Consider the following 24,647-nt stretch of genomic DNA (forward strand, 5'->3'; position numbering starts at 1 on the left):
AGAATGTGAGAGCGAGCAAAACTAGGGAAAGAAAATGGGAAGCGCAGTATTTTTGTTATTTTTATTATTGTCTTGGCAACAGAAAGAAGATTACCTTTTTACATTTTCCTTTAGAACGTATGTATGCTGCTTGTTTTTCCAATACAAGAAAAGGCATGAGTTTTGATTTAAAAAAGGAAAGAGTTAAATTTTGAATTTAAACCTAGTGATGGACATTTCCTGAAAGAATAATTTTGGAAATAACTTTTTGAAAAAATAATTTTTATAAGTGATGTCAAGAAATAAACCATAGATATGTAGCCCCCTGGCTAGTGAAGTAGACAATGTGCAACTCGAGACCCCATACACCCAACCTTCGGGTAGTGGTCATATCACCTCTTGTCTGCAACTCCGATTCTCTACCTCCCCGTGGTACTAGCTGGGGTGCGAGCAACCTTAGCGGAGATCGGGTACCCAACCCCGGTGGATGCTTTGGTCGCATGCAGAATGAGTTAGGGGGCTTCGTACGCGTCTGTTCTCCATGTTAGGGGCGGCGTGCGGAGTGCAACAACGTCCTGGTGGTGTTCGGGACCCAAAACAGCAACATCACGACGGTCCTCCTGCGAGATAGTGGGGTTAGCTGCGGGCCTTGCGAGCCTGTGACTACTAAAAAACATAAGCAACGAATAACGAACAACAAATTTCGGATGAAAATCGGCAAAGACCCACGCGACGAAAAGGGACTAGCGATTGGAAACTTGGAACATGGAACTGCCGATCTCTAAATTTTGTGGGCAGTACCCACGTGCTCTCCAACGAATTGAAGAGCCGCAAATTCGACATCGTAGCGCTGCAGGAGGTATGCTGGAAGGGCTCCACGGTACGAACGTATCCAGATGGTCGTGCCATCTACCAGAGCTGCGGCAACACACACGAGCTTGGAACAGCTTTTATAGTGATGGGAAAGATGCAAAAGCGCGTGATCGGGTGGTGGCCGATCAACTCACGAATGTGCCGGTTGAGAATCAAGGGCCGGTTCTTCAACATCAGCATCATCAACGTGCACAGCCCTCACCTCGGAAGTACCGGTGACGACAAAGACGAATTCTACGCGCAGCTGGAGCGTGAATACGACCGTTGCCCAAAACATGATATCAAGATCGTCATCGGGGATTTCAATGCTCAGCTCGGCCAGGAGGAGGAATTTAAACCGACAATTGGAAGGTTCAGCGCGCACCAGCTGACCAACGAAAACGGCCTCAGACTCATTGATTTCGCCGCCTCCAAACGAATGGCCGTACGTAGTACCTTTTTTCAGCACCGCCTCCCACACAAGTACACCTGGAGATCACCGTACCAAACTCAATCACAGATCGACCACGTTTTGATCGACAGCCGGCACTTTTCGGACATCATCGACGTCAGATCCTGTCGGGGCGCCAACATCGAGTCGGACCATTATCTGGTGATGGTGAAGATGCGCCCAAAACTCTCCGTAGTGAACAACAAGCGAAACCGGCGCCCGCCTCGGTTAAACATCGCGCGACTGAAGCAACCTGAGGTCGCGGCAGACTACGCGCAATCGGTCGAAGCAGCGCTGCCGGCAGAGGGCGAGCTTGACGAAGCCCCTCTCGAGGACTGTTGGGATACCATCAAAACAGCCATCAACAGTGCTGCGGAGAACGTCATCGGTTATGTGGAGCGATCTCGACGGAACGACTGGTTCGACGAGGAGTGTAGGAGGGTGATGGACGAAGAGAATGCCGCGCGGGCGGCAGTAGTGCAAAGAGGCACCCGTCGAAATGTGGAAAATCACCGACAGCGGAAGAGGCAGCGAGTCCGACTTTTCCAGGAGAAAAAGCGCCGCCTGGAGGAGGAGGAGCTCGAGGAGCTGGAGCAGCTGCATCGTTCCCAAGAAACACGAAAGTTCTATCAGAAACTCAACGCATCCCGCAAAGGCTTCGTGCCGCAAGCCGAAATGTGCCGGGATAAGGACGGGGGTATCCTGACGGACAATCGTGAGGTGATCAAAAGGTGGAAGCAGCACTTCGATGAACACCTGAACGGCGCACATGCAGGAGATCAAGACGGTGGGGGAAGGTACATCGCCGGCGTAGCCAACGACGAAGAGGAGCCACTCCCAACGATGAGTGAAGTTAAGGAAGCCATTCGCCAGCTGAATAGAAACAAGTCGGCTGGGAAGGATGGCATCGCAGCTGAACTCATCAAAATGGGCCCGGACAGGTTGGCCGACTGCCTACACCGGTTGATAGTCCGGATCTGGGACATAGAACAGCTACCGGAGGAGTGGAAGGAGGGGGTAATATGCCCCATCTACAAGAAGGGCGACAAATTGGACTGTGAGAACTACCGAGCGATCACTGTCCTCAATGCCGCCTACAAAGTGTTGTCCCGAATCCTACTCCGCCGCCTCACGCCACAAGCAAACAGATTCGTGGGAAGTCATCAGGCCGGCTTCATGGAGGGACGGTCTACGACGGACCAGATATTCACATTACGGCAAATCCTCCAAAAATGCCGTGAACACCAAGTCCCTACGCATCATCTATTCATCGACTTCAAAGCCGCATACGACACGATCGACCGTAATGAGCTATGGAAAATCATGGACGAGAACGGCTTTTCCGGGAAGCTAATCAGACTGATCAAGGCGACGATGGATGGAACGCAGTGCTGTGTGCGGATTTCGGGTGAATTGTCGAGTTCATTCGAATCGCGCAGGGGGCTTCGACAAGGTGATGGTCTATCCTGCATGATGTTCAACGTGGCGCTAGAAGGTGTTATTCGACGAGCGGTGGGCGAAATGCGGGGCACGATTTTCAACAGATCCAGTCAACTTATCTGCTTTGCCGATGACATTGATATAGTCGGCAGATCATCTGCGGCGGTGGAGGAGATCTACCGCAAACTGAAACGCGAAGCAGGAAGGATTGGGTTGATGATTAATACGTCCAAGACGAAGTACATGCTGGCCTGCGGATCCGAGACCGACCGAACCCGCTTGTCCAGTAATAACAAGGTCATGATCGACGGCGACGAGCTGGAGATAGTCGAAGACTTTGTCTATCTCGGCTCACTGGTGACCGCAGACAATGACACCAGCCGTGAGATCCGGAGGCGAATTATCAGCGGAAGTCGTGCCTACTATGGACTCCACAAGCAACTGCGGTCGAGAAGACTTTGCCCTCGTACGAAGTGTAACCTGTATATGACGCTTATTAGACCGGTTGTTCTCTACGGGCACGAGACATGGATATTGCTCGAGGAGGACCTGCGTACACTCGGAGTATTCGAGCGACGAGTGTTAAGAACCATCTTTGGCGGCGTACAGGAGAACGGAGTGTGGAGGCGAAGGATGAACCACGAGCTCGCGCGACTCTACGGCGAACCCAGTATCCAGAAGGTGGTGAAAGCTGGCCGGATACGCTGGGCTGGACATGTTGCGAGAATGCCGGACGACTGTCCTGCAAAACAGGTGTTCGCTACGAATCCGGTAGGAACAAGACGAGCGGGGGCGCAACGAGCGAGGTGGTTAGACCAAGTGGAGCGTGATCTGGCGAACGTGGGGTGCCCGAGAAATTGGAGAACGGTTGCTATGAACCGAGTGAATTTTAGGAATTATGTTCGTCAAGTTATGTCGTGAGACGGAATACTATGTAAATAAAAAATAAAATGTAATTTATTGTCAGAAAAAATCACCGTATAAAAAAAACCTTTGTAAAGTTTGTGCTTGTATTCTGGCGGACCCTTTGATTGATTTTCAAAAAGTTAAAATAATCTGAGGCCCTAGAAGACAAACGGATATATATGCAAAAAATACCACGAAAAATGTTCGGTAAGAATTTGTAAAATAGTTTTGAAATGAATGAACAAATTTCAATTTTATTTTCCTCTTTGAATTGCACCGGTAGTCATTCCTCCAATTCCATCGATGGTTCTGTTAAGTCAACAATAATTTCGTTAAGAAACGAACCCTAAATATCCAGACGAAATCGTGTTTTTTTGTTTTCTCAATTTAGACCGAAAGCCAGTCTGTCTGTTCCCGGTCAGAACTAGAAGTGACTTCAATGATATCTGTGCTGATTCTCTCAAGTTTTACAAAATGTTCTAAATTAGATTTTTCATTGGCCTATTCAATGAACTATTTCATGGGTGACCAAGGTTTTCACCAAAGCTGCCATATTTCGATATACAAATATCCTATACTGGGGCTTATCATAGTTTGATTGAAAAAAAAACCCATGAAAAACATTGTATTTTGCTTGCCGCTTGTGTCCAACACTAGGAAGCGTAATGCAAATGTTATAAATCCAACAATAAAATTTGGTCCACAAATTTAAACACTTTCATAGTCCTATTTGCCGCTGTAGGTAAATTCATTTAGGTAAATCCCTACTAGGTAAATTAATTTGGGAACCTTCCTGCGAAAGTTTCACGCTGAAAATAACAAACGCGCGCTTGTCTTGGCAAGAAAAAGAGCACGAGGGCCCGGCAAGTTCCTCGTTACAGCACGAGAACTTTATCTCGGAATGTTTATCTCTGCGAAAACGATGGCATTAGTTGTTGTTTTCTGAGTCGTCGTCGTCGTTAAAAAGGAACTTTGAAACGGCTATAACGGTCAAACGGTCTTTTCACCCAAAAGCGCCATAAGTTTTTGCAGAGTGAAGATACGATAAGTGACGTAAAGTACGCTCTGCCCGAAGCTTGACTAGGGGTCATCATTCAAATTTTATGAACGCTTTGTTAATCGTCATAGAAACAGCGATATTTTTACTAGAAATATTTTCATAAAGGAGGATACTTTTTGAAAGATGTGGTTCAGATGTTTCTTTAAGTAAATATCCTGTTCTGAGTAAATATCAGTACGCGTAACTTCAGCCAAATATAACATTAATTAACGCTTTTTATGAATTAACCCGAATTTTATTCCCCTATAAATGCCTCAATATATGAGCCTGGCTGGACGTTCTGGGCCGACGACGATGATGCCTCGGGATTGGCCATCATCCCCATTCCGGCCGGACGTTTATTTGCCTGCGTTAATCTTCGCAATTTATAGCTTAATTATGGCATCTCATTTGTAAATTCGCATAATGTGTTTGGCAGCCGGGTATACCCACATGAAATTCGGAAGGAAAGTTTTCTCCGGGGCCATTCAACGCCAGCCAAACCCCTCGGTAACCCGGATCGATGGAAGAAAATGACCATTAAAAAAAGCTAATTTCCAGCTCCCTGTGCTCCCCCACTGATGCCGTCATACAGCCATATAAATACATTCGAGTATGTGTGTGTGTATATGTAAATATTTATTTAAAGTTTAGGACCATTATCCGTTGAAGGTGCATATTATGAAAATGTTGGCTCAGCGCGCGTTTGCATAAATTGACTTGAATCGTCTTGCGTTTGAGTTGACGGTTGATAATGATAGCGATTTGAACGGAAAGAAAATCCACGGGAGGTCAGAGACCCCGGGCAGGATTGGATCTAACGCTTATGGTGTTATTTTGTCAATTCCGATTTTTTCTATAAAATTTACACAAATAGTCGAATTAGTTCGATGACGAAAATATGAGTTTCTAAACCTGCAGGGAAAAACTTAAAAAATCCATTTTGGAGACTACAGTTCTTATTCTAAAAGATGCCTTCAGGCTTTAAAGTTAAAATAATCTGAGGCCCTAGGAGCCAACCGGATATATATGCAAAAAATACCACGAAAAATGTTCGGTAAGAATTTGTAAAATAGTTTTGAAATAAAAGATCAAATTTCAATCTTATTTTCCACTTTGAATTGCACCGGTAGTCATTCCTCCAATTCCATCGATGGTTCTGTTAAGGCAACAATAATATCGTTAAGAAACGAACCCTAAATATCCAGACGAAATCTTGATTTTTTGTTTTCTCAATTTAGACCGAAAACCAGTCTGTCTGTTCCCGGTCAGAACTAGAAGTGATTTCAATGATACCTGTGCTGATTCTCTCAAGTTTTACAAAATATTCTAAACTAGATTTTTCAATGGCCTATTCAATGAACTATTCCATGGGTGACCAAGGTTTTCACCAAAGCTGCCATATTTCGAAGCTAGCGAACAACAGAAAAATCCATTTTGGAGACTACAGTTCTTATTCTAAAAGATGCTTTCAGGCTTTTAAGGAGTCTCTTCATAATATACTCAATTCCTTAGAGGATCTAGATTGAATAATATTTTTGGAAGCCTCTGAAAAAAAAATTACCAATAAACATCTTCATAATAATGTAAATACGAGATAAAAGATATGCAGAAAAAAAAATTAATAAAAAATGAAACAAAATAATCGTTGTTTTCGGCAACACTGACGATAAATAAAATTAAATAAATATCTTTGGCAACGTTTGTTATTTTGGCAACAAACAAAACAAAGTCAGTCATTGATTTATTCTTGTGAGTGACAGACGTGTCTGAGTGAATCTCTGAATTGAGATTCATAAGAATCGTTAAATCACGCCAATAATGGCGTGGTTGATAGAAGGAGGACATGGCTGCTACGAAACATTTGTTTCTGATTCAGCCTCGAATAGAAAGACGGATTGGCACAGGAAGCGCAGTTTTGTAAGGTTGCTGCTACAAACGAAATTGTTTTCGATTCGGCCCCAAGAAAAAAAGACGGGTTGGATAAGAAAGCGCAGATTTTTAAGGCTGCTGCTGATTATTTTTTGGTCATCCGGTGGAAAAAGACGGAATTGGCTTAGGAAGGGCAGATATTTAAGGCTGCTGCTTCTGGTTGTTTGTTAAGATTTGACACTCCGGTGGGAAAAGACGGAATGGCTTTCCGGTGGAAAAAGACGGAATTGGCTAAGCAAGTGCAGATTTTTAAAGCTGCTGCTGCTGATTTTTTTAATTTTATTTGGCCTTTCAGTAAAAAAAGACGGATTGGCTTAGAAAGTGCAGATTTTTCAAACTGCATCTGATTGTTTGTTTTGATTTGGTCATCCGGTAGATAAAGACGGAATTGGTTCAGGAAGCGCAGATTTTAAGGTTGTTGATGCAGTTTGTTGTTAGTTGTTTGTTATGATTTTGCCTTCCGGTGGAAAAGACAGCATTGGCATAGAAAGCGCTGATTTTCAAGGCTGCTTCTTCTTATTGTGTGTCTTGATTGGCCATCCGGTGCAAAAAGACGAAATGGCTTTAGAAGCGCAGATTTTTGAGGCTTCTGCTGCTGATTGTTTGTTATGGTTTGGCTGTTCGGTAAAAAACGGAATTGGCTAAGGAAGCGGAGGTGTTTGAGGCTGCTTTTGCTGATTATAAGTCATGGTTTGGCTTTCCGGTGGAAAGAGATGAAATTGGCTTAGGAAGATTTTTAAGGCTGCTTCTGCTTATTGTTTGTTTTGATTTGGCTTTCCGGTGAAAAAAAACGGAATTGGCTAAGGAAGCGCAGATTTTTAGGCTGATGCTGCTGATTGTTTGCTTCGACTTGGCCTTTCGGTGGATAAAGATGAAATGGCTTTAGAAGCGCAGATTTTAAGGACTGTTTCGGCTGATTGATTGCTTTGATTTGGTCATTGGCTTAGAAAGCGCAGATTTTTAAGGCTGTTGTGATTATTTGTTTTTAATTGGTCATCCGGTGGAATTGGCTTAGGAAGTGCAGATTTTCAAGGCTGGCATTCTGATTGTTAGTTATGATTTTTCTTTCCGGTGAAAAACACAGAATGGCTCTGGAGGCAGATTTTGAAGACTGTCACTGCTGATTGTTTGATTTGATATGGCTTTCCGATGGAAAAAAGGCGGAATTGGCTTAGGAAACGTAAGTTTTTAAGGCTTCTTCTGCTGATTGTGTCTGTTAATTTGGCCTTCCGGTGGAAAAATACGGAATTGGCTTAGGAACTGCAGATTTTTAAGGCTGCTGTTTATGATTGTTTGTTATGATTTTACTTCCCGGTGAAAAAATAAGAAATGGCTTTGGAAATAGATTTTAAAGACTGTTGCTGCTTATTGTTTGCTTTGATTTAGCCTTCCGGTGGAAAAAGGTGGAATTGGTTTTAGAAGCGCAGATTTTCGGGACTAATTCGGCTTATTGATAGCTTTGATTTGGTGGTAAAAGACGGAATTGGCTTAGGAAGTGCAGATTTTTAAGGCAGTTTCTGGTGATTGTTTGGCTTGATTTGGCCTTTCGGTGGAAAAAGACGGAATTGGAATTTTAAGGCTGCTGCTGCTGATTGTTTGTTTTGATTTGGTCATCCGGTAGATAGAGACGGAATTGGCTTAGGAAGGGCAGATTTTTAAGGTTGTTGATGCAGTTTGTTGTTTGTTGTTTGTTATGATTTTGCCTTCCGGTGGAAAAGACGGAATTGGCTTAGAAAGCGCAGATTTTTAAGGCTGCTTCTGCTGAAGTTTGCTTCGATTTGGCCTTCCGATAGAAAAAGACGGATTGTTTTTTTTGGTTTGGCTTTCCGGTTAACAAAATAAATTAGCTGAGGAAGCGCAGATTTTTAAGGCTGCTGCCTTTTTTCAGCTTTCTCAGGCACTAAGAAAAACTGACCACTAAATAACTGACTTACAGCTTTTTTCCCGAAGCATATTTATTCGGATTTTTTTCTTAGGCTTCGAATAACTTTAAAATGAATGACTGTAGCTGAATATTGTCTGAGAATCAATTTGAGTCACTTTACAAGCTTTCCAAAAATATAAAGTTTGTCAAAATCTATTGGGAAACAAGAGAGATTTAGAGAAAAAAAAAAGTGTAAGGGGTCATTTGTACAAATAGGTATACCACATACGTTTTTCGAAATCTACAAACTTTTTACAATTATTTAAATGGAAAAACACGTGCATTTTGAAAATCAAAATAGTTATGAAGAAAAATTTGCGAATAAAACAATTACTAGAAGAGTTATAGTCATTTGAAGTTTTTTTTAAAAAAAGTAGTTTGACTCCCTCCGATACGTTTAGCGTTAATAGGTTAAACTATTTTGGATCCTATCATTGGCATACACTAAACTTTCGGGCGCCTTTTCGCAGCAATAATCCAGAAATAAATTTTACACACTCAAAATAAAATTATCTTGAAAAGTTCATAACAATTAGAGTTAATTTTATTCAAACTTAAAAAATGGAATAGTGGAAATAAGTAACCGATAAGTGTTTATATTGAAAAAAAAAATGAAATTCAAGTCCTGGTGATCAACGCACCAGATCTCGAGCAGTTCGGGCCAAAGTAAAACGTCAACCTACTGTCATCACCGGTGCGCGGTAGTGAGTGAACTTCAAGTTTCAGCAAAAGGACAATGACCGGACCGGACTCCTGGATCGAGAGGTGGCCAAATGCAAAATACAGACAAGAGAGGAAAAAAACCGCCCATGGACCATTTCTTCCGAGATTGCGTTCGTACTGCTGCTGCTGCGAGCTGCTATGCATTTATGCATCCATACTCGCATAAGCATAAACATAAGCAGATATACGACACTCAATTTGGAGAAAAACGGGTTTGATTTTTTTTCTCCTTTCTGTGGGTACCTAAAGTTGTTTTCTGACTTCGGGCAACATCTTTCTTCGCGAAGACGCGTTGATTTTTTTTTCTGGGATAGTCTTCAGTCATTAAAAGCTGAAGAAAGCTTCTGCACCAGTCGTATATGGGCGTATGGTGATGAGCATCGTACGATGAATATCAGTAAGTCTGGTGCTATGTCGTATGTAAAGGTCAGGGATGAATCGAAACCAAACGCCCGATTTGATTCCCATGATTTAGAAATCGCTAGAGGTTACTGTTTTTTGATCAGAAAAAATCAGATGTTTTAAGCTCACAACGAGCCTCTTTCTCCTAGTCTTGTACGCATAAAAAACCTCAAAGTGATTCGTTTGTTTTTTCTTCACCGTTATTCGCGATCCCGAAGGCGTCGTTTTTGTTGCAGTTTGCTATTACCATGTTTTCGACTAGAACCGTTGAACTCCGACAAAGATTCCCGCAAACGTTCTATTCAACGGGTGCTTGGAAGCAGATGTTGTTAGGTTTCCAACTTTTTTGTTCGCCAACTAATTCAATTGGTCGTAAATTGAGCTAAGAGGAGGAGCCGCAGCAAGCTGGAAGGAACGTTCCCAACCTTTCCCAGATCGACGAGAGAACGCTCGCCGAAATCAATGAGCGTAGCGTGGAAAATACCGTTTGGTGTGGTTAAAGTCGAAAAAAAACTGATCTTGCAATTACAAATGGAAAACTGTAGCTTCCAACTTCAGCTAGTGCAAACCACACATTCTCTCACCGGGGGCAAAGAGAGTCGGTGTAAGGTGAAGTTCACGCGGTACGACCTCACGATTTCTGTTTCCCGCTATTTGTGGACCCACTACTGTTTTGGTAGCTGGATCAGCAGCTGTGGTGTCATTTGAGCGGCCATTCTGGAGTCAGAATGGGCCGATTAAACGCGGAATAATTGTACAACAACGTTCATAAACTTCCGGTCGTTGACATCTGCCTCGTTTTTTTTTATTCGGGACCTACCTGCTACAACACGGGATGATCCAGACAGTACAACATGAACGGGAAATGAGCGCTACATGAAGATCATTAACTGGATCGGGTAAAAGATCGACCTAAACGCCTTTGATGGTGAACTTCAACAAACATTGGTTAATTAAGTTAGCCGTTTCGTAAGCGTGGCACCCTTATGGGCAGACGCGTAAATTGAAGTTAGCGGCTTGTAGACTATTTGAATTTCAATACCGAAAAAAAAAACCGAACTCGTATTATGTGATCAATATGATAAATTAACAATTCTTTTAACACTATCTATCCAATTTCACGATGTCTTTTTTCAGACTTTGAAAACTCGGTACCGTAAAACGGGGTAACTTTGATCATCAATAAACCATCAATCAATGACCATCAATAAATTTTTCCACATTATCATCAATAACTTAGTCTATAGTTTGAATTTTTGAAAATTGTTTTCTACGTTTGAAAGCCTATTAATTGAGTATCAAATAGACAAAATTTGGATTGTATTTGAAATTGTTTTCTGTTAGTAAAAATGTCATTTAAATATCTATTTTTTCCAAGGCTCGCAAACAAACAGCTCCCCTGATGATAACAAAAAGTATTTAGAAGCAAAAGGGTGGTTGAACTTGAAAGAACAACTTTTATTCTTTGTATATGTAAAGTTATAGTGCTATTTTTAAAGTTATTTAATGATAAATTTTTGATATTGAAAAAGTAAGTATGGGAGAGTGGGGAATCGTGGGCCACTTTTTTCGTTGTTCCATAACTTCTTTATTATAAAAGATAAAATGGAAATAAAAAATGGTATGGTTTTCTACATTTTCAAGGTATCATAAGGTATTTTTTTTTAAATTTTTATTAAGTTATTTTCCCCAAACTCTGACTGTTTGAAAAAAAAGCAATATTTTTTGGATTTTGAAAAATGGTGGGGAATCGTGGGCCACCAAATCCAAATTGACCAAATAACATGCAAAGTTTATGAGTTGACCCAAAACTGTGATTTCCTAATTCATTCCGTTATTCTAAAGTAGTAGGGGGGTAGTAGTAGGGGTTTAGGGGTTTATTCTACGACACTTTACAACGTTCCAGAATTAAAAATAATTTTTAATTGTCAATTTCTATATACAATTTAATAAACCTTTTGTATTGAAACTCAAATCTTGACAAAAAATAACACTACATCATTTTTAAAATTGTTTTTTAGTGAAGTGTTTCTAAAAAAGTTCATCCATAACTTTATTACTTATCACTTTCATATTAAAAAAATCTTTTATAATTTTATGCTGATATGAAATATTTTTAAAGAAACCAATTTTAGCCTCAATTTTATTTTGTGCTTCTTTATCTTCTCAATGATCAACTCCACATTCAAAAGGTTTTTGATGAATAACATGAGACGACAAAATCCCCCGTTTTTATGAGGTGATAAATAAAGAATTTATTAGAACTAATTATAAAGTTTTATATTTGTTTTCATATCCCAATTCCATTAAATAATAGATTTTTAACAATAGATTTAGATATTTAGATATGTTTAAAACCAAAAGAATTTGTTTTCTAACTTCAACCAATATGTTAAAGGAAATAAAACCTTTTTTTATTTTCTTCAATAATGTGGAAAATTACCTCCAAATTATCAAAATCCGTAGAGTTCAAATTTTTAAGTAGCTTTGCGTCATTATTATCATCAAAATTACATTCCTTAATTGAATAAAACATAATAAATAAATTAAAAATCTGTTTTTTTCATGAAGATTTACAAGGTAATCAGAGTTTGAAGTCTTCTTAATTCAACAACAAACAAAACAAAGCTAATTTATTTTCACTCAAAACTGATTCATTTTAAAACTTATAATCTTCATATCACCAATAAGAGAGGTGGTGGACAAAATCTGAAAAAAAAATCTACCATAGGCATCAAAATGTTGTCTCTTGAGTAATAAATTAAATTCCATAAAAAGGTTCGTTTTTAAAGAAAAAAGAAAATATTTCGAAAATGTTAAACCATATCGTTTCCATTTTTATAATAGGTCTCAATTTCTTAAAAGTTTAATCACTGTTAATTATAAAAAAAGAATAGAAAGTTAGAAGAATCGAATTGATATTAAAAATGAGTTAGTCCTCATGGAACAAATATTCATAATCTTGAAATGCTCTTACTAAATGAACATAACTTTTACCGTTGAGGACGATAGTTTAAATAAACACTATATATTTATTTTCATGTAAATTTTCCAAATTTAACTGTATAATTTTTTTAAAAAAATTGAATATTTTTCATAAGTTTGCCTTTGTTTTTCTACTCTGAGTTTTTGTGTTCTGAAAACATAATCTTGCAATCTTATCAATCTGTATGTATGTATGAATGTTGGTTATCCACCATGGGTGCACGGATTCACCGCAGTTTCTGCCAAAGTATGTGCTCACATGCATTCTTTAGATTATTATGTTCCACAAATCTCCAATGCAGCGCGCCATCATACCCGGACCCCATGGCTTCGTATGAACTGTTATGGAGTGAATGTATTGTGTTGATGTAGGTGTATTTTGGAAGAATGAATCAATCAGGTGGGCTATTTTACTTACAGGTATTCCGGCATCCGTGTATATACCTGACCAGCTGGCAACTGATTGAACATTCCTATTTTTTTTTTATGATGGTTTAATGGCATTGCGGTGAATTTTTTACTTCGAAAATTCTTGATAGAAGAATTACAGATTGAAATTAAATGACGGATAGACAAAGCAGATGCTTAATAGAAGAAAATTGAAAGATGTTGAAAATGAGCCAAGAGCATATTTTTATGGAAAGCTTCAAAGGTGCGTTCTAGACCCTTTGTCCCGCATCAGTTGAATGGCTGAGAGAAGTAATAGCGAGAGGCGCAATTTTCAACATCTTTCATTTTCAACATCTTTCAATTTTCTTCTATTAAGCATCTGCTTTGTCTATCCGTCATTTAATTTTAATCTGTAATTCTTCTATCAAGAATTTTCGAAGTAAAAAATTCACCGCAATGCCATTAAACCATCATAAAAATAATAATCAACGGTGACTATTCGTTAAAAAGAATTCCTATTATTTAGTCAGTTATAGAATGAAACACATCTTACCTGTCGGAAACTTATGGGAATCGAACCCAGAAGTTTTTCTTGCCGATACCGGGAATCGAACCCAGTACGCCTGGCATACCAATACCAGACTCGCGCCAGCCTATCCACTAGACCACATCGGCGCTATTTATCTTGGAATCTTATCAATCTATATTTTTAATAAGAAAACCTTAATTTCTTACTTTTGACCTTTCCAGGACTCAATATTTCAGTTGAAACACCAAACTATTCATAGCAAAAATTATTAACTTTAGCCGAGCTGGGAAGTTTTTAAACTTTTCTCAATTTTTTATTATTTATAATCCTTATTTTTTAATAGATCAAAACTTTTTAACTAATCTATGACAAATTCGAAATGAACAAGTTTTAAGCTTATTTTTAATGTAAAATGTTAGCTTAATTGGAATTTGCACTGTGCTTTCAATATTTACAAGAAAACATTTTAATCAGTTTTGTATTTCAAGAATCAGTATCAGTTTCAAGAACTCACACAAATCTAAATCTGTACTTTGTCAGTTATGACAAATTGAACATGATGATAATAAAGAATTTTATTGCTGACTATGATCCCTGACACTCTTGAAGTGAAATCAAATCATTATTCTTTTTATGAAATTAAATTCAATCATCATCTATCTGTTTTGAATAAATTCGCTCAAAATGGATTTTTTCCCTGATCGAAAATTCACATTTCAAATCGTGTTCGAATATTATTTCAAATTCAAGTTATACGGAGAAAGTTTTAATCAACTCTTCAATTGAAAATTAAGAAACAGAATGTAATTAAAAATGATAAATAACTAACCATTTTTATAATTTCATAATTCAAATAATTTCCAATCAATCATGATTAATTTCTGACCTTATATGGAATTTAGTTTTTAATTCGAGTTTAATTTCTTCCAAATCTGAATATATATTTTTATACTAGCTGACCCGGTGTGCTTTGCTACACCTTCCAAAATTAAATGATATTTTCAAAAATTATTCAAATTTTTATTGTTTTATTGGCATTATAACATAATTCATAAGCAACCGCTATAAAATGAGAGCTGCAGCTGGAGTTTCGAATTGCAACACAAAGATAACTTAAACTAATATCACTGACCACACTAATATTTTGAATCTTGCTCTATAAATTTGTGTAAAAGATCTGATAATTTTGATCTGTCCGGAGGGTCTCAAATTAATCGTACGTTGTTTTTGCTTGATATTTTCTGGATTTATGCTAAAAACTGATAAGAGAGCCTCCCCTCTCCTTCCCTTCACCCCCTGCTGAATGGAGGTCGTTTTAATAATCATAACCTCTTATATCAATTAAAACTTCATTGGTTGATAAGTTTTTAAGCTTTACAACATAATTTAAAAGGAGCCCCCTTCTTTCTTCCCTCTCTACACTGTAAAGTGTAAGGGTCTATAACATTCGTAGAAACATATCTCGTAACCAAGTACCTTTCCATGCCATATTAATTGCCATTTGTTGGTTTTGTTTGCATAAATTGAGAACTTATGCTAACAAAAGTGTATTGGGCTCATCTCCCTCCTCCTATGTACCTACTCACTGAAAGGAGGATGGTGCGTCAGATATTCAAAGAATCATAGCAAAATGATTTTCCATGTTAAGTTTTGTCCATTTCTCGGATTTTATAAAAAAAAAGAAGTTAAATGTAAGCCTTCTCTTCCATTCCTATATTCCCAATTCTATCATCCTACTGCAAGAAAGGAATTGCTTCACAAAGAAAAAGTATTTTTCGTACTCAAATACTTTTTGATGCCAAATTCAGTTTCATTTGCTCAATTAATTCTCGAGTTATGCAAAAAAAATGTATGGAAGCCCTCCTTTCCCCCTTTATATCTTTTCGCTGAATAAAAAAGTTGGGGCTTAAATTTATAATAGAAACATTTCTAGTATCCAAAAACCCTCACATGCCAAATATGGTTCAATTTGCTCGATCAACTCTCCAGTTATACTGAAAACTGTAAGAGAGACCTCTCCTCCCCCTTTTCATCCACCTCTTTGAAGGAGTGAGTGATTCCAAATATTCATAGAAGCATTTCTCGTACCCAAATATCGTTCCATGCTAAATTTGGTTCCATTAGCTATTGTAGTTCTTGAGTTATGCAGTAAAAATTGTATGAAACTCCCCTCCTTCTTTCCTTTCTCCCCGCTGGAAGAAGGAAGGGGTCTCAAACAATCATTAGAACATGTCACGTTCTCAAATACCCACCCATGCTAAATTTGGTTCCATTTGCTAAGTTTTGGAGTTATGTAAAAAATTATAAAAAAGGCCCCTCCCCCCTTTATATATCCCTACTGGAAAGAGAGAGGGGTCTCAAATAATCATAGAAATATTTTTCGTATCCAACTACCCTCCCATGCTAAATTTGGTTCCATTTGCTTTAATAGTTTTTGAGTTATGTAAAAAAATATGAAAGAGGACCCTCCCCCTTTATACTGGAAAGAGGGAGGGGTCTCAAATAATCATTGAAATATTTTTCGTATCCAAATACCTTCCCGTGCAAAATTTGGTTCCAATTTCTTGATTAGATTTCGAGTTATATGAAAAATTGTAAGGTAGCCCCCCTCCCCCCTTCCTATAACCCCACTGAGAGGAGGGAGGGGTATCTTATATTCATATTAATATTCCTCGTTCCCAAATACCACCCCATGCCAAATTTGATACCATTTGCTTGATGGGTTCTCGAGTTATGCAAAAAATTGTCTTTTGTTTGGAAGGCCCCTCCCCCCCTTCATGAGAGAGGGAGGGGTCTCAAACCATAATAGGAACCTTCCCCTACCTCCAATACCTTCCCCCACCTGCTAAGTTTCACGCAAATCGGTTCAGTAGTTTCCGAGTCTATAGGGAACAGACAGACAGACAGACAGACAGAAAGACAGACAGACAGACAGACAGACAGAAATTCATTTTTATATATATAGATATTCTATTTTCGTGCACTGATTACCATGTCCAGAGTTTAAAGTTCTGGTTATATTCTCAACATTTATTCGCATTCTTGCTCTAGTGTTACAAAAATTATGACTAAAAATTTCTTGTTCAGAATAAGAATCATCATTTTGTACAATTTATTAATAACTTTCTGGAACCAACATTGACTTAAAATTTTGATTCTGATATATTTTGAAAAGTATTAGTAGAATTCGTTTTTTTTCGAATTCTTGTGATGTCATGAGTAAAAAATGGTTTAGAAATCAATTTCCCTTTTTATTGTGCATTTTTGTTATTGCTATTATTTCTAGCTAAAATTGAATTTCGAAAACCCCCCCCCCCATGGACGGGTCCTTCGCACGGGCCTGATCTGCATTGACATGAGGACATGGTATATAGACATAAATCTAGTTTGAAGATTTTGCTCAAGTAACCTTTCGAAATTCACAATCACCAATGGGTTCATGACCTCACACCTGATGAGGAACCGGAGTGATGGTAAATTGAATCGATCTTTAAGAGGAAGTATTCTCGCCAAAAACTTCTAGACTCATGTTATGCGTTGAGGGCATACAGCCCAGAGCGACGCGGAGACAGCGGTGTGGTGAATATAGGAAATGAACAAATGAAAAAATAATAAATGTGGTGAATATAGGGAATGAACAAACGAGAATAGAATAAAATTAAGTAAAAATAATATTTGTTTTTAATTTTAGCTTTCTTGCTAACAAAAAAAAAATATGGATATTGAACAGGCGTAATATCTGTATAGGAACATCATGTATGAATGATATTTAAAGAAAAGAAACTAAACCATGTTTAGCGTGCATTGCGAGGAGAACGAAACAAAAGAAAAGAGAAAAAAAGGTAAACGGTAAACGAGTTTTGGGAAGAATGGTTCTTGTGTTGTGAATGTAGTGAAAAAAAATTGTGTGCATCAGGTAAATGTTTATTCCGGTATTGTGAAAATACACGGATTATATTTCGAGTACGACAAGTGGTATTGGATACGCTCGAGTTTGATGAGGTGAGATTTGGCAGCTGACTGGAAACAGAAGCTACCATATTCCATCACTGAGAGAATGGTTGTTCGATACTATTTTAAAAGATCTTCTGGGTGGGCTCCCCACCAGGTGCCAGTGATTGATCGGAGAAAATTGATTCTTTGTTGGCATTTTCCTTTCAGATACTCAAAATGAGCTTTCCAGGTACACTTGGAATCAAACCAAACCCCAAGATACTTAAAACACCTCGATTGAGTGATCGTTCTGCCCAGGAGTTGAAGCTTAAGTTGAGCAGGTCTATGTTTCTTAGAGAAAACAACCATCTCCGTTTTCTGAGGGTAAAACTCAATCCCAAGCCCCAAAGCCCAGGAAGACAACCTGTCTAAAGTATCTTGTAAAGGTCTGTGCAGATGAGACTCAGAAGATCCTTTGACAGACACCACGCCGTCATCTGCAAGTTGTCTTAGAGTGCAGCCTTCAGAGAGACAACTGTCGATGTCACTTACGTAAAAGTTGTACAAAAGTGGACTCAAACATGAACCCTGCGAAAGGGGCATTTAAGAGATTCTTCTAACTGCAATATCTCCGTGAGCTGTTATAGTTTTTTATGATAATACTAGCTGAACCCGTACGAACTTCGTTTCGCTTTAAATCATTGGTACGTCAAAATGAGTTTAGAAAATGAATTCGAAACATTCTTTCGACAATTTTGGGGAAAAAATTCAACAGTGTTTAAAGTCGCTACTATTACTATTACTTGAAATTCAAAAATTCGATAATTGAAACCAATTTGACGTTCCTCAAAACTCCCTTGTGCTATTTTTTCTTTTCAAATTATATGTAAAATTACGTCAGGAACTTGAAAACAGTGATCAGTGAATATAGACGCCCCTTTCGCCGACCCTTGACACGGAACATGCTACCTGGAATCAATTGCTCATAGTTTATAACCCTCATCTGAACATTTTCATCTCAATCCGATGCATGATCACGACAATATCGCGAAAACAGGGAGCAATTAACATGGACGGCCTATTTTTTGACCACGATTCAAAACTTGAACACCTGAAATCAATTATCTTTTCTGTTAAACTCCCATGTGCCAATTTTCATTACAATTCTATGCTCAATCAAGAGAATATCGTAAAAACAGTGAACAGATAATAACCCCTTTTGCCGACCCCTGAGTCAAGATTTGAAACCTGAAGGCAAAACAACGTCCCTCAAAACTCCTATGCGGAAATTTTCATCTCAATCCAATGTAGAATAACGTCAAAATCGCAAAAACATTAAAGTTGGGTATGGACGACTCCTTCAGCCGACTTCTGATCCGCAATTCCAAACTTGAAATCGATTGCTCGTCTTTTAAAACACTCATGTGCAAATTTTCATCACAATCCAGTGTATAATAACACCAATATCGCAAAAACATTAATCAGTGAATATGGACGACCGCTTTGGCCGACTCCTGACCCTAAATTTGATAACTGTAATCGATTGCTCGTCTCTCAAAACACTCATGTGCAAATTTTCATCACAATCCGATGTATAATAACGCCAATATCGCAAAAACATTAATCAGTGAATATGGACGACCCCTTTGGCCAACCCCTGACCCTAAATTTTATAACTGTAATCGATCGTTCGTCTCTCAAAACACTGATGTGCAAATTTTCATCACAATCCGACGGAAAATAACGTCAATAACGTGAAAACAATATTTGTCTTGTATGGACGACCCCCTTCAGAAGGGGTCATCCAAAAATCTAAAAACATTTTTCATCATTCCTGGTCCTAATGAGCATCCATGCCAAATTTCAGATCTCTAGCTCTTAAGACGGCTGAGTCTATAGAGGACAAACAAACAAACATACAGATAATTGCTTTTTATATATATGAAGATTACATTTTAATTGAATTTGTTTATTTATATTCGAAAAATAATACTTTTAAAGGATTTTTAAGTATTAGGTTCAAAATAGGAACAGTAAGTTCAAATTTGGAAATTGCGTTCATCCATATCTTTGAAAATCTTTCAGTAATGCCGAAACTTGCAGATAAGATAATGAACTTTAAATAAGTTTCCTGAAAGATATTTAAAAAACTCCCGTCCATTTGTGAGAAAAACATGATTATTCAAAAACCACCGTCCAAAGTAGGGCAACTAACCCTACATGTTTTTTGCGGAGAGAGGAAACATTTTAGTTTACAAGGTTTCTCGGTTTCATTCATTTCAGAAGCGTAAATAATGAGAAAACCAGCATAAGCATACTAATGAACATCAATCTACGAGTGAAAATGTTCTATCAAGTACAATTTCAAATGAAGTTTCATTTGAATTGCGAATTGAGAATTGTAGGTGTATCAAAACAACTAATCTTAATAGAATGTTGTTTTTCTCTCCTGATCTGATAGGGATTGCATTAGCCATCCGAGGTTAACTGAAAGTCATTTTCTGTATTAAAAAAAAAACTCTGCTACATACCAAAGGCTGTCAGTTCTAATTTGCAGCAAGTCCATCGTCATCTTTTATCGTTTTGTGTTTTGCACATTTGAAATGAAACTCATCTGAAAGTCATGGCAATTCGAGATTCAAATTTGAAACTCATGAGCCCACTTCAGCCAGTACTCGTCCACTCACCTATAAATGAGAAAAAAAGGAATTAGATTGATATTTTAAATGGTATAGTGAATTATAATTTTATGTTATGATAGCTAATAGGAATGCAAAAAATGACAAACGTCAACAATTTAAGACCCGAAAATAAGCGGAAAATGTAATTGAAAGCGACTCATATCGGAAAAGAAGACAAACATCTCATTCGGAAGGGAACAGAACACTTTCAACTTGTAAAACGAAAACGGAACATCAAATATTTTATTTTCCCGCCAGTATCGGTGTGGATACAGATAAACGTAAGCAAATTAGCGTCAGTAAAATGTGCATGTAAAAATTTATGTCTGGTTTCTCGCTCAGCTGATGTCAGTGTCGCGCGAAAATATTTTAAATATCAGGGTAGCTGTGGTGTGAATCAAAATTCTAACCAATCACTGGACATTGGTGTTTTGATTTTTTTGGAACAATACTAGACCAGTTTTATAAACGATTTGAAACTGGTATAAAACAAAAATTAGACCATATCGGAGTTGATTCAAAGTTTCAATCCTAATCCGACAATTTAGATCAGGGCTACAGTTGCCTTAGAGCAAGTTCATTGGTGTTGGGAAAAAGTGGTAGAAATTTTGACATTTTGAAAATTTTACCATGCAAAATGTTTTCAAGATCTTTAGGCGTTGTATTTTTTTACAGCACTGTTTCTATTTCAGCCGTTCAGATGGAAATACTGCTATTTTTGCATCACAGCATGCGAAAATACAACACGTGTAGTAAAAAAAAACATGAAGGCCACAGATCTTGAAAATGTTTTGGCATGGCAAAATTTTCAAAATCTGTCATAAGTGTCAAAATTTCTACCACTTTTTGCCAACACCAGTGAACTTGCTCTTAATGACAACTGTAAATCTGAGTTATTCCTGGCTGTAATTCATACAAAGTTGCTTGATTGAAGTGCGTTTATTTGGGAGGGTGCCGTGCGCCAAGCGATTAAGCACCATTAAATTCATACAAGAATTGGGGGTCCTGAGCAGGCTTGAAATTTTTCATTCATTCATATGGACGGCGAAATTTATTTTGGATCACTATACCCAAGAAAATATGATCAGTCATGGATCATGTCATGTCAGAAATATTCCTATCATGTGAATGAAAATACCATTCATATTCACGCGAGGTAAATAAATGTCACGTATGAGAAGAGTGAGCAATGAATGAAATTTGGGAACCAAATGGAATTTAAAAAAAAGGCGCAGCAAACACTTATCTCTATTTTAATTTTTTTTTTTAATACTATTGCTAGTTAGCGTTTGTCGTACTACAGCATATTGAAAATTAGCTTGGCAAACGCAGCTATCAAAAATTGCACTTGTGATCTATCTCATGACCAGTTTTAAACATCATGTCATGACCGAAATATTGGAGATCTCAATGATCAATGACATAATGGAAAAATCTTTCTTTACCAAAACAATCATTCATAGCATGCTTTCATTTCGAAAAAATCCTAAACTAACGACATGTGAGGAAAAAAATGGGTCACTAGTCGCAATTTTTGGCGCATGACTATGACATAATCCCGTCCTTGGTCCTGAGCACCTGTATCCGTGGTCTATTCTTGTGTATAATTTATACAAGAATTGAACCAACGAAATATGATCCAACCCAGTGATAAATCTGGCAATCCCACTCGTGTTCCATTAACTGTCAAACGGTTTAGAACTGCGCCAAATTGGATCCAAATCTCATCAATTTTGGAACAATCCTTATACTAGTTCTACACAATTTTGAGATGAAACTGGTATAATGGAACACGGATGCGGTTCGTAGGGTCGAAATTTGGGTCTAAACAGGCTGTTTGGACCACGGATACAGGTGCTCTAAAACACAAGCTTAACCTAACAGCTGCCAAACTGTTGAGAACTACAAAAAAAATGGGTCCTAATTGCACCGTAGCACTTGTAGCACTGGTCTAAATTATTGGTTTAGGCCGAAATTCATACAAGAATTGAACCAACAACATTAGATCCAATCCAATGAAAATACTGGCAACTGCACTCGTGTTCCATTAACTGTCAAACGGTTTAGAACTGCGTTAAATTGGATCCAAATCTCATCAGTTTTGGATCAATCCTTATACCAGCTCTAAAAAAAGTTGAGTTGAAACTGGTATAATGGATCACCAATGCGGTTGCTTGGGTCGGAATTTGGGTCTAAACCGGCTGTTTGGACCACGGATACAGATGCTCTAATAATGACGGAACGGGCGTCTAAGCTTTGGTCAGATGCTATACAATTAATCTAACGTCCAGCCTTGGAGATGATCCATTTCGGCACCTCAAATTCAATCTCCAACGAAGGCGGCAAAGCCCGATGATATCATCTTATGCCGGATGATGTTTTTCGCCCAAATTGACAACCAACGCCGATCGATTTGTTTGATATTGGGTTGGTGTGGCGTGGGTCCGGCAAAAATGTAAACACTAACAGCTGGCCTGGGCTGCGATCGATTCGATCGACCGCGCGCGGCGGCTATCGGCAACGGATTCGTTTGATGTTTTCGATTCAGCAGGTTGACAACCTCACTAGCACCCGCACTCCGAAAGCACCGGAATTCGAAAGTGCCGAAATCAGATTGGGAAAACTGGGCGGAGAAACTGTATTGTGCGTGGATCGGCGATAAAAATGCGCCAATGTTTATAACCGGTTGGCGGGAACTGTTCTTTATTTCGCCTCCCAAATTCGGTCGATCGTTGTTCATTCGAAAAGTGTGCAAATAAGCTGGAAATGAGTTGGATTGAGGATCGTGCCTCGATTTCCTTCCTTGTGATGATGAAGAAGTGTTTCTAATCGGGGGCTACCATTATGAGCTATTTTGACGATCAAGAGGAAATGTGGATTTGAAGAGAAATTTAGGCTGACCCGAAGTGAAACAATTTCTTGGAAAGAAAAATTCAACTGAACTTTTTCAAGCCATTTGTACCTTGTACACTTTATGAAATTAGTTGGTTCAATAATCACCTATGGTATTTCAGGGGAACATGTACCTGCTATGTAAAAATAAAAATGTAAAATGTAAACTATGTAAACATGTAAACTATGTAAACATAAACATAAAAAATAATGCACCTGCTAAGGGAAATGACCGAGTATGTTAACCAAATACATTGCAACATGTTAACTCACATTCTTGAGCTTGAGCTTGAGTTTGTTATCAATTACGGTCCACCTACGGCCCTTCCTGGCCAATGGCATAATGTTTACACTCAGTGATTGGTGTGAAATAATCAACATTGCACAATAAACCAAAATGAAAGGTTGCTGGGATCAAGCAACAAATTCTCGCGGTACATGCTTTTAGAATTTCAGACTTTAATATGAACCAATAACGACGCCGGCCAAGTCTGTGTAGTCGATAAGTGGAAGTGCAGCAAATGTGATGATTTGTTTTGCGGAGACCGGTTGTATCCGACAGGCTGCATTAAAGTTAATTACAAATAATAAATATTCTTGATTCTATCTATATTAAGAGATATCGCATAGCAAAGGCAAGACCCTATCGTGAAAATAAATAATAAAAAAAAGGCAGAAAAGGCATGCCCCTTCAGTGAAAATTATAAAAGGCATGGGGAGACCTCTCGAGGGAAAATAATCAAAACATGGCATGAAAAGGCGTGACCTCAAAATAAGAAGGTATGGTGGAGGTCTTCACTTGAATTTAGCGAAAGACGGCATACGAAGGCATGCGAAGGCATGACTCTGAAATATTTTTTTATAAAAGAGGGCATGACCCTGTAATATTTTGTAATTTCTGTAAAAGATGATGGCATTAAGGCAAGACCCAATAATAATTTTGGTAAAAGATGGCATGGAAAGTCATATCCCTAAAATAATATTTATAAAAGACGGCATGGGAAAGGCATGACCCTGTGATATTTTTTGTAAATAAAAGACGGCATGGAAAAGCATGACCCTGTTATATTTTGTTATTTTTGTAAAAGACAGCATGAAAGCATGACCCAATAATATTTTTTTTGAAAAAGACGGCATGCGAAGGCATGACTCTGGCATAGCATAGTATAGCATATCATAGGGTGACTACACACATCTTGCATTGGCTGATAGAAGAAGTACAACTGATAATCATATCCAACACAAGATGCCGAAATAAGTACCTGGATTCAGTTTTTATTTCAAGTGTTACTTTTACAAATCAGTTGCACACCGCGACAAGATGTAATCATGGTAGGGAAGATCTGAAACAGCAAAACAAACTTTTTAGGTGCAGAGAACTCATACGACCCAGAAAGCTGTTCCAAAAGGGATGTTGATGGGTCCAATACAGGAAATCCTACTTGGCAAATAGGATTGAAAAGTTTAAAATTAAAACAATCTCACCAAAATCCATCGTCAGCCGGCAGTTACTTCACACACTTCTTATCCCCAGCAGCTTGTTGTTCGTGATGGAATCATCGGGTTTTTAATTCCCTGTCATCTTCACA

The 24,647-nt window shown here is 38.3% G+C and overlaps 1 protein-coding gene across 4 annotated transcripts in view; it reads right to left on the reverse strand.

The window, feature by feature from the left end:
• The window catches only part of LOC129740620 (leucine zipper putative tumor suppressor 1), a 175,664-nt gene that overhangs the window by 98,028 nt on the left and 52,989 nt on the right, over positions 1 to 24,647 (reverse strand). The window contains exon 1 of one of the 4 annotated variants that reach the window (XM_055732334.1): positions 20,017 to 20,041. The exons of the other annotated variants lie outside the window; for them this stretch is intronic. The gene's annotated coding sequence lies outside the window, so the exon portion shown is untranslated. Of the gene's footprint in view, positions 1 to 20,016; positions 20,042 to 24,647 lie in introns of those variants that run through there. 4 annotated transcript variants of the gene reach the window in all.

This window comes from Uranotaenia lowii, chromosome 1 (genome assembly GCF_029784155.1).
Source record: "Uranotaenia lowii strain MFRU-FL chromosome 1, ASM2978415v1, whole genome shotgun sequence".
Classification (NCBI taxonomy): domain Eukaryota; kingdom Metazoa; phylum Arthropoda; class Insecta; order Diptera; family Culicidae; genus Uranotaenia; species Uranotaenia lowii.